Source organism: Myotis lucifugus, unplaced genomic scaffold (assembly GCF_000147115.1).
Source record: "Myotis lucifugus unplaced genomic scaffold, Myoluc2.0 scaffold_2981, whole genome shotgun sequence".
NCBI classification, from domain to species: Eukaryota; Metazoa; Chordata; class Mammalia; order Chiroptera; family Vespertilionidae; genus Myotis; species Myotis lucifugus.
This window is the reverse complement of record NW_005874029.1, coordinates 10,562-18,256: the sequence shown is the minus strand read 5'-3', so window position 1 is coordinate 18,256 and position 7,695 is coordinate 10,562.

Genomic DNA, 7,695 nt, shown 5'->3' with positions numbered 1-7,695 from the left:
CCCCCTCCCCGCCCCCACTCACTCTCACCCCCATTAGTGAGGCCGCCTGCTGCGGGAGCTTCAGTCCCAGGTGTTCCTGCCCACACTCTGGCCCAGTAACCACCATTAAAAATGAATAATGAGCAAGAGCAGGCAAGGCTGGGGGGATTGGCGGGGTAGAGAGAGGCCCGAGGCCCCCTCCCCATCCTGCTTCCCGCCCCGCACTCCACTCCAGCCCCTGGGAAGATCATCACAAGTCACCTTGCTGGCAGGCCTGCTGGCCCTCCTCCCCTCCCCCCAGCTAAGATTGTTTGGACAAGGCAGCTAAGGTTGTCAGAATAAGCAAATAAAAATACAGACGGCCAGTTATGTTTGAACTTCAGGCATAAAACGAACCACTTTTTAGTCTATGTCCCATCCAATACGTGGGACATAAACTATGGCGTGATTCATTGTTTATCTGAAATTCAGATTCAGCGGGATTCTCTCTGGCGCCCTGTTCTAATCCCGCCTGGAGGGACAGTGGGCCTCCGTTCCTCTCCCTGTGTTATGGATGAAAGCCCGGATAGGATTGATATTAGCCCATCGGAGGGACCCTGTCCCCACGGCACGCTGGGGCCTCCCTGCCAGCTGTGCCTGGTGGGTGCTGGACCTTGGAGCTCCTGGGGAGCCCAGGAAGGCGCCCTGGGGAGGTTGAGGCCGAATCTGCCAACATGTTTGGGTTTTGTCTTTGGTTGTTTGTTTTCTTTAGAAAATATCTAATAAGTTTAACTGGACCCCTGCTCTGCCAGGCACTCATTCCCCCACATGCACATACAATGAACGAGATGGGCGATATCTGTGCTGTGGACAGACTTGAATTTGGTGCTGGAGTCGAGACTCCAGAGGTCCCGGGGGAGAGGAAAGGAGGGGTCACGTGCCCGCCTCACCTCCCTCAAGTACCCGCTGGGGGGGACTGTCATCTCTGGCCTTCAGCAAGGCCCCAACGGCAAGGGCACAGTCCTTGAGTCCCGAATTCGAATTACGCCCCTCATATTGTATTACTAAGTGCTTTCTCTCTGCCTCTCAGCAGGCTGCCTCCCTGATGGGAATACTACTACTACTACTACTAGTACCTGACTGTCGGGGTCATTGAGAGAACTAAATGCATGAATACATTCAAGGAGCCTGGCCTGGCACAAAGTTAGTGCACACTTAAGTGATGGCTGGTCCATCCCACCTCCCTTCTGGCTCTGGAGGGAGGGGCTGAGCGGGAATCTGAGGCTAATTTTAGCCCTGATGACACCCCCTGGCTGCCTGCCTTGTCCAAACATCCTCAGCCAAGCATGAGGTTCAAAGCGTCCCCTGGCCCCCAAACTCTGACATCCAAGGAGCCTGTTTATTCATTCCTGTGCCGGAGCATTCCTCATCCGCCTGCGCCTGCCATCCCGCTCCAGCCCAGCCCCTTGCTCACCCCAGTGGCCCAGGTTCGGGACCAGCTCACCTGCAGGCCCCTCAGAGACAGCCCCTGACCAGGCGGTCAAGGTGGGGGGCAAGGAATAGGGTGGGCAAAGGTCCCTGCTGCCCCAAAGTCTGGAGCCTCCGGGGTCCTTGTTTCTAATTCTCTGAGTGAGATCCTGAGCTTCTCTCTGTGGCGACTCATTCACTCAGCACCTGCTTACAGAATACCTGTTGGGTGCCAGGTCCTACAGGGGACCCGGACCCTGCCCCATGGGCTCTGTCTGGGGGGAAAGTAATGATAAGCCAGGAAACAGAATTTCCCAGCATGCCCGGTACTGTTCATTTCTTTGTTCGCTCATTTACTCATTTATTTATTCATTCAGGGTGTGTTTCTTGAGCCCCTCCTCAGCCAGGCACTGTTCAAGGCGGTCGGAGCTCAGCAGGGAACAAAGCAGACCAAGATCCTCCGTGGGGACAAAGGCAAGAGACAATAAATGATGCAAAGAAATATAGTCTAGTTAAGCGGCAGTAGTTGCTATGAAGAAAAATAAAGCAAGAGCAGGGATGGGCAGTGCTGGTGGGAGGCGGGTAATTTGAAAAAAGTGATTCAAGAGGGAGATATTTGAGGGAGCCATGTGGATAACAGGAGGATAGAGTTCTAGGCAGAGGGAACAGCCATGCAAAGGTCCGGGGGTATGAATGGTGAGGAGGCCTATGGGGGATGCAGCAGGACCTGTGGGCTTTGCCTCTGAGATTGATGAAGGCCCTGGGAGGGTCTTGAGCAGAGATGGGTGAGATGTAGCCTGGAATTCTCCCACCTGACTCTCCCCTCGCTCCAAGGTCAGTCCCCAGAACTGGTACTCCTCAGGTGGAGGCCGGCCGGGGCCAGAGTGGCTGCAGGTGGATTTAACTATAAGTGAGGACTCCCGAGATATTCAGAGAGCCTACCAATGGAGAAGGTGGGGGACAAAATCTGGGCACGTCTTCCACACGTGGCATCTCCATATGCTCACGGCAGGGCCGGGCCGGTGCCCAGCTGGCCCGCATTCCTGGTTCAGGTTTTGCCAGTGGAGGGACAGGTATCCGAAAACTGGAAAGCATCCTCCAAAAACAAAACAACAAAACCTCTGCTTTTCTACCTCCATGTCCCAACAGATCTTCTGCAAACGCTTTTCCTTTCTTATAAAATACCTTCACGGGCTCTTCTGATTCCAGAGCCACCACACACGCGCTCTACAAAGCCTCTCCAGAGACAGAGAAAGGGCCCTTTGTTCCCAGCCCCTGAGTTCCCTGGAATTTTCTCTCCCAGCGGCAGCAACGCACCTAGATGCTGTTGTTTTTTCACACACGGTTTTGCAATGGGCTTTTTTTCCACTTGACAATAGATGGCCCCACAGCTTTTATTTCCAGAAATTGGAAAATGAAGCGTGTCGGCCCCCGCCTCCTCACCCACCGCAGGCTGAAATTTAAGCCACGTGAACCCGGTCGGGCCTGGGTGCCAGGGGTGGGCAGACCCCAACGTGCCAGGGGCCCAGGATGAAGGAAGGTGGGGGGCTGGCTGCAAGCCAGGGGTCTTGGGAGTCAGGCAGAGGGCGGGCAGCACAGGGGTGCCAGGTTTCTGTCACCTCGAGTTTCCCCCCCTCCCTCTCCACGCGATAGCCCCCAGCACCATCTCTTGGGCAGAGATGCTGTCTTCTTTAGAATACAATAGGACGCCCTGCCTGGTGTGGCTAAGTGGATAGAGCGTCAGCCTGCGGACTGAAGGGTCACAGGTTCAATTCCAGTCAAGGGCACATGCTTGGGGTTGCAGGCTCCATCCCCAGTAGGGGGCGTGCAGGAGGCAGCTCTCTCATCATTGATGTTTCAATCTCTCTCTCCCTCTCCCATCCTCTCTGAAATCAATAAAAATATATTTAAAAATAAATAAATAAATAAATAAATAAATAAATAAAATAGGAGGGGAAACTGAGGCCCAGAAAGGGTCAGGAGCCCAGGCCTGTGGGTTTCTGGCCTCTGCCCACAGTCATGCCCTGCCAAGAGCGTGTGCAGGGACCCAGAGGGTTCCCTGAGGGTCAGCTGCGTTGGCTCCATTTTGCAGACAAGGTGACTGAGCTCAGAGAAGTGGCGTAACTCGCCCAAGGTCACACAGCTGCCAGAGGTCGAAGTCTGTTCTCTGAAGCTTTTGCAATCAAGAACTCTGCAGCCAGACAGGCAGGCCCAGGTTCCAGCCAGCGCCACCACTTAGGGGCTGCAGGTGGATTCTGCTGTTAAATGAGGATTTCCTGAACATTCCAGAACAGTCTGGGATTGGGGGAAATTGCTACTCTCTGGAGAATGCCAAGAAAGACTAAGTCGGGGGTGGGTGTGAATTGCAGGCACTCTCTGAGCCTCAGTTTCCCTGTCTGCAGAGTGGACACTGAGGATCCCTGTGATGCCTTTGATTGGGGCTGGGACCAAGGATGGAGGGGCACCACTGGGTGAGGATGTGGGGGGCCTGGAGGGCCTCTGCCAAGCCCGCCTGTGACCCCAGGCCTGAGCCAGCCTCACTGGGCCCATCACTCACCTGCCACCCACACCACACACCTGGGGCCCCTCTCCCCACCGGCTGGCTGCAAGCCAGGGGTCTTGGGAGTCAGGCAGGAGTCCTCGGGAGGCCTGACCAGGGCTTCTTTGCAGGCTGGGGCGGGCTGTCCAGGGAGTGGGGGCGGGCACAGGGTGGAGCCTGGAGTCCCTTTGTCCCTGTCGTCACCGCCTCCAACTGAACTGATGTCTGCAACTGAACCTCTTACCCTTTCTGCCTCTCTTTATCTCCCTCTTTCTGGAAGTTTCTGAGACGGGGGCGGGGGGGTGGGGGGAATGGGAATCCTTGAACCTCAGGCATCTGGTTAACATGGGGAGATGCAGGGTGCCCCCTATCCATACCCAGGCACCATTCTCATACTCCCATTGCCTTCCCACATGCCCCATTTTGCACGTGAGGATAATTTCTCACCCATCCAGCTGGGAGGCCCCCTGCCCTGCTCCTGAGCTGCCCTCCTCCTTGGCTGGCAGCCCTGAGGCCCCAGGGGAAATGTAGTTTCCAGCAGGCTGGCTGCTCCGTCACCCACCCAGCCCAGGCCCAAGGCTCTGGGGGGTTGGATGTAGGTAGAGACCCTGGTCTCAGCCTCCACAGCATGAGGGAGGGTGTCCCCAGGGTCTCACACTCTGGGCTCTGGGATCAGCCCTTTCCAGGGAGGTGCTGGCCTCCGAGAGTCAGAGGTCTCAGGTCACAAAGCAAGTTCAGGCTGAGCACTGGCTCCCTCTGGCTTTGGGCAGGAGAGTCTTCTGACCCCCAAAGGCTGGACCCCCCCAAAGGCTGTGTGACCAGACAATAAAAATGTCAAATGGTCAAATGAAATTGTAGGTGGTTTAAGGCCATAAAACTAAATCATCGGAGAGACAGTGGCAGGAGGCCTCCTAAGAAGGTGGCACTCAGAAGGAAGAGGTTAGGGCAGGATGGGATGTCCTGGGGGGAGGGAATGAAGTGCCAGATCCGAGGAGCTGGGGAGGGGGTCAGGGTGAAGGCTGGGGCCTAGAGGCTGCCAGGTGTGGGATTGGCCAGTGCAGGGGGTCTCTTGGCCACAGGGCTAGTAGGGGTGGTTTGGGTAGGGACCTGGCTCCCCTAATCCCTGTGACATGCATGGTTTTATTTCCAGTCACTGTGGAGTAGGGGTGGGGGACATCCAGCCCTCGAAATCATTTGCTCTGGCCTGCCAAGGCATTGGGGGTGAGTTAATTAAATGCTTGACCAAATATAGCAGGCTAATTTTTAAGTTGATAATTTTGTCTGGCCTGTGAATGATGTTATAAGTATCCAAATGGCCCTTGGCAGAAAAAAGGTTCCCCACCCCTGCTGTGGAGGGACAGGGCTTGCTAGGGGTCTGGGTGGGTAGAATTACGGTGATCAGCAGCCCCAAAGGCCTCCCAGGGACTTCCCCTTCTCGACAGTGGGCCCTCCGCCCAGGATCAGAGCTCAGCTGGGATTGGGGCTCAGCCAGGGTTGGGGGCTCACTTGGGGTTGGGGCTCAGCCTGGCTGTACTTCCTGGCCCCGGGAACACTATCCCTGAAGCCCCTGGGTCATCCAGCCCCCTGGTGCCTTGAGTTCAGGCCCAAGCAGGCCAGTGGGAGGCCCACTCAGGCAGGGTTGGGGGCTGGTATATGGAAAATCCCCACTAGTGCCCCCTGCCTGGCTGCTTCTGCCCCAACCCACACGCTTCCCATGACCTGGTGACAGATGGCTAGAGCTCCCGGGGACCACAGGGGCCTTGGGGCCCTGAGGTGCAGTTGTATGTGGGGACCCCCGTGGATAGCACCCCCCCTCTGGCCATATGATGAAAAGTAGACCTGAACCAGAGGCCCAGGAGCAGGTGGGGAGGGGCAGCGCTGGGGGCCCCTCTGGCTGCAGTCCTGGCCCATCAGAAGCTGTCAGGAGGAGGCCTCCTGGAGCCTTTCTGACTCAGCCCCAGGGCAGTAAAGCCCCTCCTGGCTCCTCTGGGGATCTCAAATGGTGTTGAGCAGCAACTCCTTCCAGAGCAGTCATCCCGCTTGAATCCTTCCCTTGACAGGGAGCTCATTCCCTCTGAAGACAGTACCAGTGAGCACTCCCGGTGGCTCTAGCACAAGCCAATGTAGAGGGGAGAGACTGAGGCTCTGAGAAGGGCAGTCCCAGCCTCGATCCCTCAGTAAAAGGCAGGACAAGTCTCCCAACCCAACACGTTGCAGACATAGCAGCCAGGTTTTGATCACAGACCCGGACTAGGCAAAGCCCTGCAGCCCTCCACAGAGACCTCGTTGGGGGTTTGAAATCCTCTCTTCCAATCGCTCTTGCTCTTCCAGCCTTTCTGTCCTCAAAGGGCCGCCAGCCCAGCAGGGGGGGTGACAGTGTGGCCAAAGCTATGATGGGGGACACCAAGCAGCTGTGGGAGCCCCGGAGGGATCTGATCTGCCTGGGAGGGGAGGGGAGGCACTGGGGGAGGAGTCTGTACTGAGCCTGAAAGATGACCGGAAATTAACAAGGGGCAGGGAGCAAAGAGTGTTGCTGGCAGAGCAGCTTGTGTTGCTGGAGACCCCTTAGTGCAGCGGTTCTCAACCTGTGGGTCGCAACCCCTTTTGCGGTCGAACGACCCTTTCACAGGTGTCGCCTAAGACCATCCTGCATATCAGATATTTACATTACAATTCATGACAGTAGCAACGTTACAGTTATGAAGTAGCAACGGAAATAATTTTATGGTTGGGTCACAACATGAGGAACTGTATTTAAAGGGCCAGAAGGTTGAGAACCACTGCCTTAGTGCATTCGAGACTCTGAGAAACTCCGAGAGACTTGTGGCAAAGATCTCTTCTCTGGACCTTGGTTTCCATGTCAGCAGGGTGGCTGGGGGAGGAAGGCTCTAGTCTTGGCCATAGGCCCAGGACACAGTGACAGGAAGACCGACAGCTTCATGAGTTATACTTTAATAAGTTACCAGATATTTCCACCTGCCAAGGAGTGAGCCATGAGATTTGGGTCAGCCTCTTCTGTGACTAGGCCTGGGACTAGCTCCTGGGACTCCAGGCAGCGTGACCATCCTCACAGAAGTGATTTCTTGTCTGGGAACAGGGAAGTGGGGATACCTGGGAGCTGGGCCTTGGGCCTGCAGCAGCCTCCTTCTCTCTGGCCTCCCTGCCTCTGCTCTGCTCCTAACAAACTGCTCCTTTTGAAACCTCGCGGGGCTCCCTGTCGCCCTAGTGCTAAATATTCCAGATGTGGCTCGATGTCGCCTGCCTCAGCACCGGTCCCGACCTCATCTCCTGCACATGAACACCCAGCCTTGCAGAATTTCCTCCAGTTCCTCCATTCCTTGCTGCCTCAGGGCCTTTGCATGGGTTGTTCCCTCTGCCTAGAATGCTCCTCCCTCCTGTTCACTTTGAGAACTGTTTGGGGCTTTAGCTCACAGATCACATATCCAGGAAGTCCAGACCAGGTCACACTCTCCTCACAGTGCACATTATAATTGTACTAGGGGCCCAGTGCACGAATTCCTGCACCTTGAAAGGAGCTGTGGGCCATGAAGCTGCGGTGGGCACAGGGGCGGGTCTCGACCCATCTTCTGCGCCCCCGCCCAGCCTCTCCCTCTGTGGCCCCCGGTCCCCTGTCTGCTGGCAGCCCCGCTCCCGCTGCCACTGCTCCCACACGCTGATGGCACCAGCCCTGCTCACACCCACTGACAGTGCCGAATGATAGGGACCGGCGC